The sequence below is a fragment of the Rhincodon typus genome, chromosome 2 (assembly GCF_021869965.1).
Source record: "Rhincodon typus isolate 14 chromosome 2, sRhiTyp1.1, whole genome shotgun sequence".
Lineage (NCBI taxonomy): Eukaryota > Metazoa > Chordata > Chondrichthyes > Orectolobiformes > Rhincodontidae > Rhincodon > Rhincodon typus.
Window position 1 is genome coordinate 1139659 of NC_063333.1, and position 10308 is coordinate 1149966.

The following is a 10308-nucleotide window of genomic DNA, read 5'->3' on the forward strand; positions in this document are numbered from 1 at the left end:
GTGTGAGGTGATTCACTTTGGAAGGAGTAACAGGAATACAGAGTACTAGGGTCATGGTAAGATTCTTGGTAGTGTGGATGAGCAGAAGGATCTCGGTGTCCATGTGCATAGATCACTGAAAGTTGCCACCCAGGTTGATAGCGTGGTTAAGAAGGCATACGGTATGTTGGTTTTATTGGTAGAGGGATTGAGTCTCGGAGCCATGAAGTCATGTTGCAGCTGTACAAAACTCTGGTGCGGCCGCACTTGGAGTATTGCGTACAGTTCTGGTCACTGCATTATAGGAAGGATGTGGAAGCATTGGAAAGGGTGCAGAGGAGATTTACCAGAATGTTGCCTGGTATGGAGGGAAGGTCTTATGAGAAAAGGCTGAGGGTTTTGAGGCTGTTTTCGTTAGAGAGAAGAAGGTTAAGAGGTGACTTGATAGAGACATACAAGGTGATCAGAGGATTAGATAGGGTGGACAGTGGGAGCCTTTTTCCTCGGATGGTGATGGCTAGCACGAGGGGACATTGCTTTAAATTGAGGGGTGATAGATATAGGACAGATGTCATAGGTAGGTTCTTTACTCAGAGAGTAGTAAGGGCGTGGAATGCCCTGCCTGCAAAAGTAGTAGACTCGCCATAAGGGCATTTAAATGGTCATTGGATAAACATATGGATGATAATGGAATAGTGTAGGTTAGATGGGCTTCAGATTGGTTTCCCAGGTCGGCGCAACATCGAGGGCCGAAGGGCCTGTACTTCGCTGTAATGTTCTATGTTCTAATGGCAGATGCAGTATAATGTGGAGAAATGTGAGGTTATTGGAAGCAAAAACAAGAAGGCAGATTACTACCTGAATGGCTGTAAATTGGAAGAGGGGAGTGTGCAGTGGGACCTGGGTGTCCTTGTGCACCAGTTGCTGAAGGTAAGCATGCAGGTGCAGCAGGTGGTAAAAAAGGTAAATGATATGTTGGCCTTCATCGCGAGAGGTTTTGAGTACAGGAGCAGGGATGTGTTGTTGCAATTGTAAAGGGCCTTGGTGAGACCACACCTGGAACATTGTGTGCAGTTTTGGTCTCCTTTTCTGAGGAAGGATGCTCTTGCTCTTGACGGAGTGCAGCGAATGTTTACCAGGCTGATTCCGGGGATGGTGGGTCTGACGTATGAGGAGAGATTGACAAGGTTGGGCTTGCTTTTGCTCGAGTTCAGACCAATGAGGGGGGAATCTCATAGAGACTTTCAAGATTCTAACAGGACTGGACAGGGTAGATGCAGGGAGGATGTTCCCAATTTTGGGTGTCTCCAGAACCAGGGGTCACAGAATGAGGATTCAGGGTAGGTGATTTAGGATGGAGATGCGACATTTCTTCACCCAAAGAGTGGTGAGTCTGTGGACTTCATTACCACAGGAAGTAGTTGATGCCAAAACATTGAATATATTCAAGAGGTGACTAGATATAGCACTTGGGGTGATTGGGATCAAAGGTTATGGGGAGAAAGCAGGATTAGGCTGTTGAGTTGAATGATCAGCCATGATTATGAAGAATGGTAGAGCAGGTTTGAAGGACTGAATGGCTTCCTTCTGCTCCTATCTACTATGTTTTTGTGTTTCTATGTATCTACTAGTTAGGCCACATTTGGACTACTGTGTGCAGTTCTGATCCCCACACTATAGGAATGATATGGAGGCTTTGGAGAGGGTGCAAAAGATGCCCTTCGACAGGAGTTTGCCTGGATTGAAGGGTGTTAATTATGAGGAGAGGTGTACTGTTATGTATAACCTTTTTTTTCCTTTATTCATTCACAGGATATGGGCATCGCTGACTAGGCAGGTTTTATTGCCCATCCCTAGTTGCCCAAAAGGCAGTTAAGAGTCAATTGCATTGCTGTGGGGCTGGAGTCACATGTAGGCCAGAAGTTTCCTTCCATAAAGGGCATTAGTGAACCAGATGGGTCTTTCTGACAATCGGCAATGGATACATGGTCATCATTAGATTCTTAATTCTAGATATTTATTGAATTCACATTCCACCGTATGCTGTGGCAGGATTTGAGCCCGTGTCCCCAGAATGTTATATGGGTCTCTGGATTAACAGTCCAGCAATAATACCGCTAGGCCATCACCTCCCCTCTGTAGTTGGGGATTCTGCCCCTTTAAGGGAGCTTGTCAGGTGACCCAGATGGGGCGTAGCTTGGGTCCAGTCTAGAACTGTCTGTAGAGGTGTGAGCATTGTCAATACAACATTCCTGTTCAGATTTACCAGTTATCTACCTGGTATATAATTCCTGATTCCAAAGGAAGCACTGACGTAACTGGCAACGAGAGTGGCATGCGGTTCAAATGCTGGTGCCAATGGTGTTTTTTTTTGTCCAGAGATGTCACCCAGACGTCGAATATGGTGTGCGATAAAGGAGGTGATGTTGAGGGAAGCAGTTCTGAGGGGACTCGGGCTGCGCGTGACACCGGGGAAGAACGGAATGTTAGCACTGCCAGTGAGGGAGCAGACAACATGAGAATGTTCACTGCAGGGCCACAAATGGCTGCTAGTTTCAGGTGGTGGGGAAACAAAATGGTGGGCCAATTTGGAACGATGGGACTATTTGATGAAGAGCTACAAAATTAGACTTTATACATGGAATGTTTCAATTCGTCCTTAAAGGCAAACTAAGTGGCTGAGGACATCATGGTATGAGTTTACTTAAGTACCATTGGGAGCAAGACCTTTGCAATTTTATGGAATCTGGTGTAACGTGAGGCATGGGATTCAGAGAAAGTTAGCTGTCTGGATACAGAATTGGCTGTCCAATAGAAGACAGAGGGTGGTGATAGACGGAAAGTGTTCAGCCTGGAGCTCGGTGACCAGTGGTGTTCCGCAGGGATCTGTTCTGGGACCTCTGCTCTTTGTGATCTTTGTAAATGACTTGGATGAGGAAGTGGAAGGGTATGTTGGTAAGCCGATGACATGAAGGTTGGTGAAGTTATGGATAGTGTGGAGGGCTGTTGTGGGTTGCAACAAGACATTGACAGGATTCAGAGCTGGACAAAGAGGTGACAGATGGAATTCAACCCAGAGAAGTGTGAAGTGATTCATTTTGGAAGGTCGGATTTGATTGCAGAATACAGGGATAATGGCAGAATTCTTGGCAGTGTGGAGGAACAGAGGGATCTTGGGGTCCACTTCCATAGATCCCTCAAAGTTGTCATCCAAGTTGATAGGGTTGTAAAGAAGGCTTATGGTGTATTGGCTTTCATTGGCGGGGGGATTGAGTTTAAGAGCCGCAAGGTTATGCTGCAACTCTATAAAACCCTGGTTAGACCTACTTGGAATATTGTGTTCAGTTCTGGTTGCCTCATTATAGGAAGGAGATGTGGAAGCTTCAGAGAGGATGCAGAGGAGATTTACCAGGATGCTGCCTGGACTGGAGGGCTGGTTCTTTGTGGAAAGATTGAGTGAGCTAGGGCTTTTCTCATTGGAGCGAAGAAGGATGAGAGGTGACTTGATAGAGGTGTACAAGGTGATGAGAGGCATAGATAGAGTGGATAGCCAGAGATTTTTTTCCCAGGATGGAAATGACTATCACGAGGGAGCATAATTTTAAGGTGATTGGAGGAAGGTATAGGGGAGATGTCAGAGGTAGGTTCTTTACACAGAGAGTGGTGGGTGCGTGGAATGTGCTGCCAGTGGTGGTAGTAGAGTCAGATACATTAGGGACATTTAAGCGACTCTTGGATAATCACATGGATGATAGTAAAATGAAGGGTATGCAGGTTAGTTTGATCCTAAAGTAGGATAATAGTTTGGCACAACATCGTGGGCTGAAGGGCCTGTACTATGCTGTACTGTTCTATGTTCTTTGTAATAGAGAAACCCACAGGGAAGGCATTCCAAGAGTTTTATGGAGCATTAGGAAATTATTTCGCACCTAAAGTACGAATGATTGAGGAATAAAGAACAAAGAACAAAAAAAATTTCAGCACAGGAACAGGCCCTTCAGCCCTCCAAGCCTGCCAACTCTTGTACTCAATACTACGTCCGATGAATGAAAGCATGCCGTATGCCTTCTTGACCACTCTATCCACCTGCGTTGCCACCTTCAGGGTACAATGGACCTGAACACCCAGATCTCTCTGTGCATCAATTTTCCCCGGGGCTTTTCCATTTACCGTATAGTTTGCTCTTGAATTGGATCTTCCAAAATGCATCACCTCACATTTGCCTGGATTGAACTCCATCTGCCATTTCTCCGCCCAACTCTCCAATCTATCTATATTCTGCTGCATTCTCTGACAGTCCCCTTCACTATCTGCTACTCCACCAATCTTAGTGTCATCTGCAAACTTGCTAATCAGACCATCTACACCTTCCTCCAGATCATTTATGTATATCACAAACAACAGCGGTCCCAACACGGAGCCCTGTGGAACACCACTGGTCACTGTTCTCCATTTTGAGAAACTCCCTTCCATTACAACTCTCTGTCTCCTGTTGCCCAGCCAGTTCTCTATCCATCTAGCTGGTACACCCTGGACCCTATGCGACTTCACTTTCTCCATCAGCCTACCATAGGGAACCTTATCAAACGCCTTACTGAAGTCCATGTATATGACATCTACAGTCCTTCCCTCATCTATCAACTTTGTCACTTCCTCAAAGAATTCTATCAAGGTGGTAAGACATGCCCTTCCCTGCACAAAACCATGCTACCTATGACTAATAAGCCCATTTTCTTCCAAATGTGAATAGATCCTATCCCTCAGTATCTTCTCCAGCAGCTTCCCCACCACTGACGTCAGGCTCACCGGTCTATAATTAACTGGATTATCCCATTTTACAAAGGCAGACACATGAAGGAGAGTCCACCTGGAATTGCCGGGTATAACCCAAACAAGACAAGGTAAGTCAGAAACAATCCTGAGAATAAGACATAAGTACATGCCACAAGACAGGGAGTAGACCCGGAATCAGCTGGGTCTGTGGGAGAAGAAGGAGGCACAGGGTCAGCAGAGCTTTAGTTCAACATCCCTTCACTGCAGAATGAAATTGTTTGATTCTGGGTTCTTCCCAAAGTCGAGGGAAAGACAGTAAAAATGGAGGTGGATACAGGTACCGTGGTGTCCCTGATTCCTGAATCATACTATTGGGAGAATTCGAGGACATTGCCATTGAAGCCTGTCAAGATTACATGACAGATATACACTGAACAAGTAGTACCACTGAAGGGCTATGTACTGGTGAAAGTACAGTTAAGGGACAAGTGTGCAGAATTGCCACTTAACGTAGTAAAAGGCAAATACCTGCATTAGTTGGACGCTTCTGTTTCCAAAAATTGAGGTTGAACTTGGGCGTGGTTGATAGGCTGTTGGACTCAAACATGAGTTGGCAAGAGATCCTGGACAAGTACAAAGATGTGTTCAAAGGAACCTTAGGGGAGAGGCACTCAGGGCATTAGGGGCATGCTGATGGAGGGTCTGTATGGAGAGAGGGCTGTACTGAGTGTGTTCCACTTCGTTGGAAGTGATGTCTTTAACATGAGACATTAGAGCTGAGGAGCCATTCACTCTCTGAGTTGGAAATCAGGAAATTCTGTGTTGTTACCTGAAGTGGAGGTGGGGGTAGGTGGGTGGGGTTCTTTCCACATCCTGGACAATATTTCTTCCTTGGCCAACTTCACCACAGCAGATTGGCAGCTTATTCCCCACCTCAATGATGTGGGATCTTACTGTGTGTAAATGAACTGCCCTATTCCCTACATTACAACAGTGACTATTCTTCAAACAGTATCTTATTAGCTGGACAACGTTTTCCAATGTCCTGAGATGCTGAAAGATTCCAAAAATGTTCTTGGATTCGGAAGCATTTACAATTGCTCATGTAACAAACACATATGTGTGGGAACATCATACGTTCACTGAGCACGTTACAATTAGCACCATATTAAAATTTACTGTTTTTAGTTTTACGTCTTTGTCCAGGCTTGGGTGGAGTTAATGAGGCTCTCTGCTGGACAGAGTGTGAGCTTGGTTAATTAAGTGACTGGCCTAACCTGGTTCTGTAACTACACACTGACTCTTACCAATTCTTATAGATGCTCCATAGAAAGCATCCTATCCAGATGCATCACAGCTTGGTATGGCAACTGCTTTGCCCAAAACCACAAGATGTTACAGAGATTTGTGAACGTAGCTCAGTCCAACATGCAAACCAGCCTTCCTTCCATTGACTCCCGCTGCCTCGGGAAAGCAGCCAACATAATCAAAGACCCCTCCCACCCCAGTTACACTGCCTTCCACCCTCTTCCATTGGGCAGAAGATACAAATTTGAAATCATGTACCAACACATATAAGAATAGCTTCATCCCCACTGTAACCAGACTTATGAATAGACCTCTGATATATTAGAGTTGATCTTTCTCAGCACCTTCTCTGTAGCTGTAATTATATATTCTGCATTCTGTTCTATTACCCTGATATATTTATGTCAGGTATCATTTGTCTGGTTAATACGCGAAAGAACTCTTTTCACTGTATCTTGGTATATGTAACAATAATAAATCAAATCAAATCAAAACTGCAGATAGAATGATACCTTAGGGGTTGAATTACGAGGAGAGATTATACAAATTAGGCCTGTTTTCTCTAGAATGTAGATGGTTAAGGTGTGATCTAATTGAAGGCTTCAAAATATTGACAGGAAAAGGCACAGTAGACAAAGATAAACTATTTCCACTGGTTGGGGATTCTAGAACTAGGTGGCATAGTCGGAGAATTAGGGCCAGACTGTTCAGGAGAGATGTTAGGAACCATTTCAACACACAAAGGGTGGGAGCGGTTTGGAACTTTCTTCCACGAAAGGCAGTTAGTGCAAGATCAGTTGTTAATTTTAATCTGAAACAAATTAATTTTTTTAAGTAAAGGAATTAAAGAATATTGTCCATATGGAGTTAGGCCACAGATCAGTTGTGATCTCGCTGAATGGTGGAACAGACCCAAGGGGCTGAATTGCCTTCTCCTGTTCCTATGTACTTCAAAGTTTTCCAATAAATGAGTTAACCACAGTTTTCCTTTCAGAAAACATGTTGACTTTGCTTGATTACCTTGGACTTATCCAAGTGCCCTCATATAATGTCTTTAAGAATAGCTTCTAACATAGAATCCTGAGAGTGCAAAAGCAGGCCATTTGGACCAACGAGTCCACACCAACCCTCTGAAGAGCATTCCACCCAGACCCACCTCATGTACTATCCGTGCATTTCCCACCCTAGACACAATGGGCAATTTAACATGGCCAATCCACCTAACCTGCACCTCTTTGGACTGTGGGAGGAAACTGGAGCACCCAGAGGAAACCCACGCAGACAGAAGGAGAATGTTTTCCCTCTGACAGATGTTAACTGAGCTGTAGTTTTCTGCTTTCTGGCCTCCTCCATTTTTGAATAAAGGAGTTACATTCGCTATTTTCCACTCTAAATAAACCTTCCCTGGATCTCTTGTCTTTGGAAAATTAGAACCAAATCATTGAACGCCTCATCAGTTACTTCATTTCAGGCCCTAGGATGAAGTCAACCAGGAGCTGGGGATTGTCAACTCACAATTCCTACAATTTATTCAGTTACTCTCCTGCTAATTGTAATTTTCTTGACTTCTCCTTCTCTTTCAATTCCTGGTTTACAGCTATTTCCAGATGTTACTTTTTTCCTCCCCAGTGAAGACCGATGGAAAATCTCCATTCAATTCATCTGCCATCTCTTTATCCTTCATCACTCATTCCCCAGATTCATTTCCTATAAAACCAACACTTACCTTGTTAGCACTTGTTTTTGAAATAGCTGAAGAAACTTTTTTATGGAGGGAGGCTATTCCCATCAGTAGCATTTACAAATAAGTTCAAAGTCTGGGTAGATCGTGATAGAGGCTTCTGTATTCAAGCTTGTACCAAAGCAGTGTGGGAGAGTTCTCAGAAGCAATTGTCAAGCGACTCCACCAGCTAAAGCTCACATGACATATTTATATGTTTATGCATCAGAATGGTTACATGTAACATTGGCTAAGAATAAAACCACTGTCAGCTACTTCTTGCAAGAGCACATTGTGGTTTTGGTATTCCATGTCTCCAAGATTTCACCATTGTTATGGTTTTTGCAGCCCCCTTTAGAATTTTACGAGAGCTTCTGCTTTTCTTTGCTGTTTATGGAGTTATTGGTGTGCACAATCTGGTATCTGGACACTAGATGTCTTTGTACAGGGGGATACTACGTGAGTAACTGCATTTGTTTCATGGCTTTTGAACCTTGCAAAACTGCTGACTTCTCATCTTCTGCGATCACGAGGGTTAACTGCCTAAAAATGCACTATTTCCATACAAGGATGCCTGTTGCTGTGAGCCCCACTGTCTACTGCTTTCCCAAGCTTATTTTCTACTGTTTGCCATGTGTTAAAGTATTCTGTTTCTTTTTTTTTACCATTTATCACTTTCTACCTCAAACTCAATGCTTATCTTATCTCGACCTGTCCTTCATCAGCCCCCACCTGCCCAAGATGGCCAAAACTTTTTGCGGCATCTCATGTTTTCATTAGTGTTTTAAGCATACAAGGAGTTACTATTAGATCCTACATTCTCCTGGATGTTTAAGTTTGATGATCTGTTTAAATTGTTTACGTTTATATTTTCTTTCAAGTTAATCAGTTTCCATAACTTGTACGAAGATTTGCGATATCTTATCATCTGTAACCTCTGAATATTATACATTCATATTTACGCTCCTCAGTTTGGTTTGTTATCCTCCAGTTCTCTATCTGCCCATCGCTTCACTCAATAACAATAAAATAATATCATGGGTGGGTTTAAAATTCTTCAGCTCTCTTTCATCTGAATCCATCTTCAGGACATTTCTTACTAAGTATTCCAATCTCAAAGCCCATAATTGTTTAAATCTAAATTCTACTTGTTCCTTTCAATTCCACTCACTATTCTATATCCCAATTGTTTTTGGAGATAGTAGGAGCTGCTGATGCTGGAGAATCTGAGATAACAAGGTGTAGAGCTGGATGAACACAGCAGGCCAAGCAGCATCAGAGGAGCAGGAAAGTTGACGTTTCAGGTCTGGACCTTCTTTTGAAATTTTTTTCCTTTCATTAGAATGCATGTTAACCTCAACTGTCGTTAAAACCTGTTATTCTAATTTTATTTGGTGCCAAGCTTCTTTTGCCACAACTGTCCACTCCTAATCTCTTCCTTTTTTCCAAATTTGCAATAAAAACTAGTGACCATCCTCTCTCAATCCAGGGCCCTGGAGAGATTTGCAGTCCAATGAAACATATTTTCATAATATCGCTAAAACAGAAGTGGAACATTTCTGTATGATTCCCTGCAATTACCTACTTTGTTTGTTCTTTCTTTTTGACAGGAAGTTTTTAAGGTTCAAAAACAGAAGTTGCTGGAAAAGCTAAGCTAGACAGGCAGCATCTCTGAAGAAAAGAATCAGAGTTAACATATTGGGTCCAGTGACCCTTCATAGAACATAGAACAGTGAAGCACAGTACAGGCCCTTCGGTCCATGATGTTGTGCCGACCTATTATCCTAAGATCAACCTACCCTACATTTTACTATCCTCCATGTGCCTATCCAAGAATCGCTTAAAAGTCTCTAAAGTATCTGACTCCACTACCACTGCTGGCAGCGCATTCCACACGCCCACCACTCTCTATGTGAAGAACCTACCTCAGACATATCCCTTATACCTTCCTCCAATCACCTTAAAATTATGTCCCCTCATAATAGTCATTTCTGCCATGGGAAAAAGTTTCTGACTATCCACTCTATCTATGCCTCTCACCATCTTGTACACCTCTATCAAGTCACCTCTCATCCTTCTTCGCTCCAATGAAAAAAGCCCTAGCTCCCTCAACCTTTCCTCATAAGACCTGCCCTCCAGTCCAGGCAACATCCTAGTAAATCTCCTCTGCACCCTCTCTAAAGCTTCCACATTTTTCCTATAATGAGGTGACCAGAACTGAACACAATATTCCAGGTGTGGTCTAACCAGAGTTTTATAGAGCTGCAGCATAACCTCACGGCTCTTAAACTCAATTCCCCTGCCAATGAAAGCCAACACACCATACGCCTTCTTTACAACCCTATCAACTTGGGTCGCAACTTTGAGGGATCTATGGACGTGGACCCCAAGATCCCTCTGTTCCTCCACACTGCCGAGAATCCTACCATTAACCCTGTATTCTGCATTCAAATTCAACCTTCCAAAATGAATCACTTCACACTTTTCTGGGTTGAATTCCATCTGCCACTTCTTTGCCCAGCTCTGCA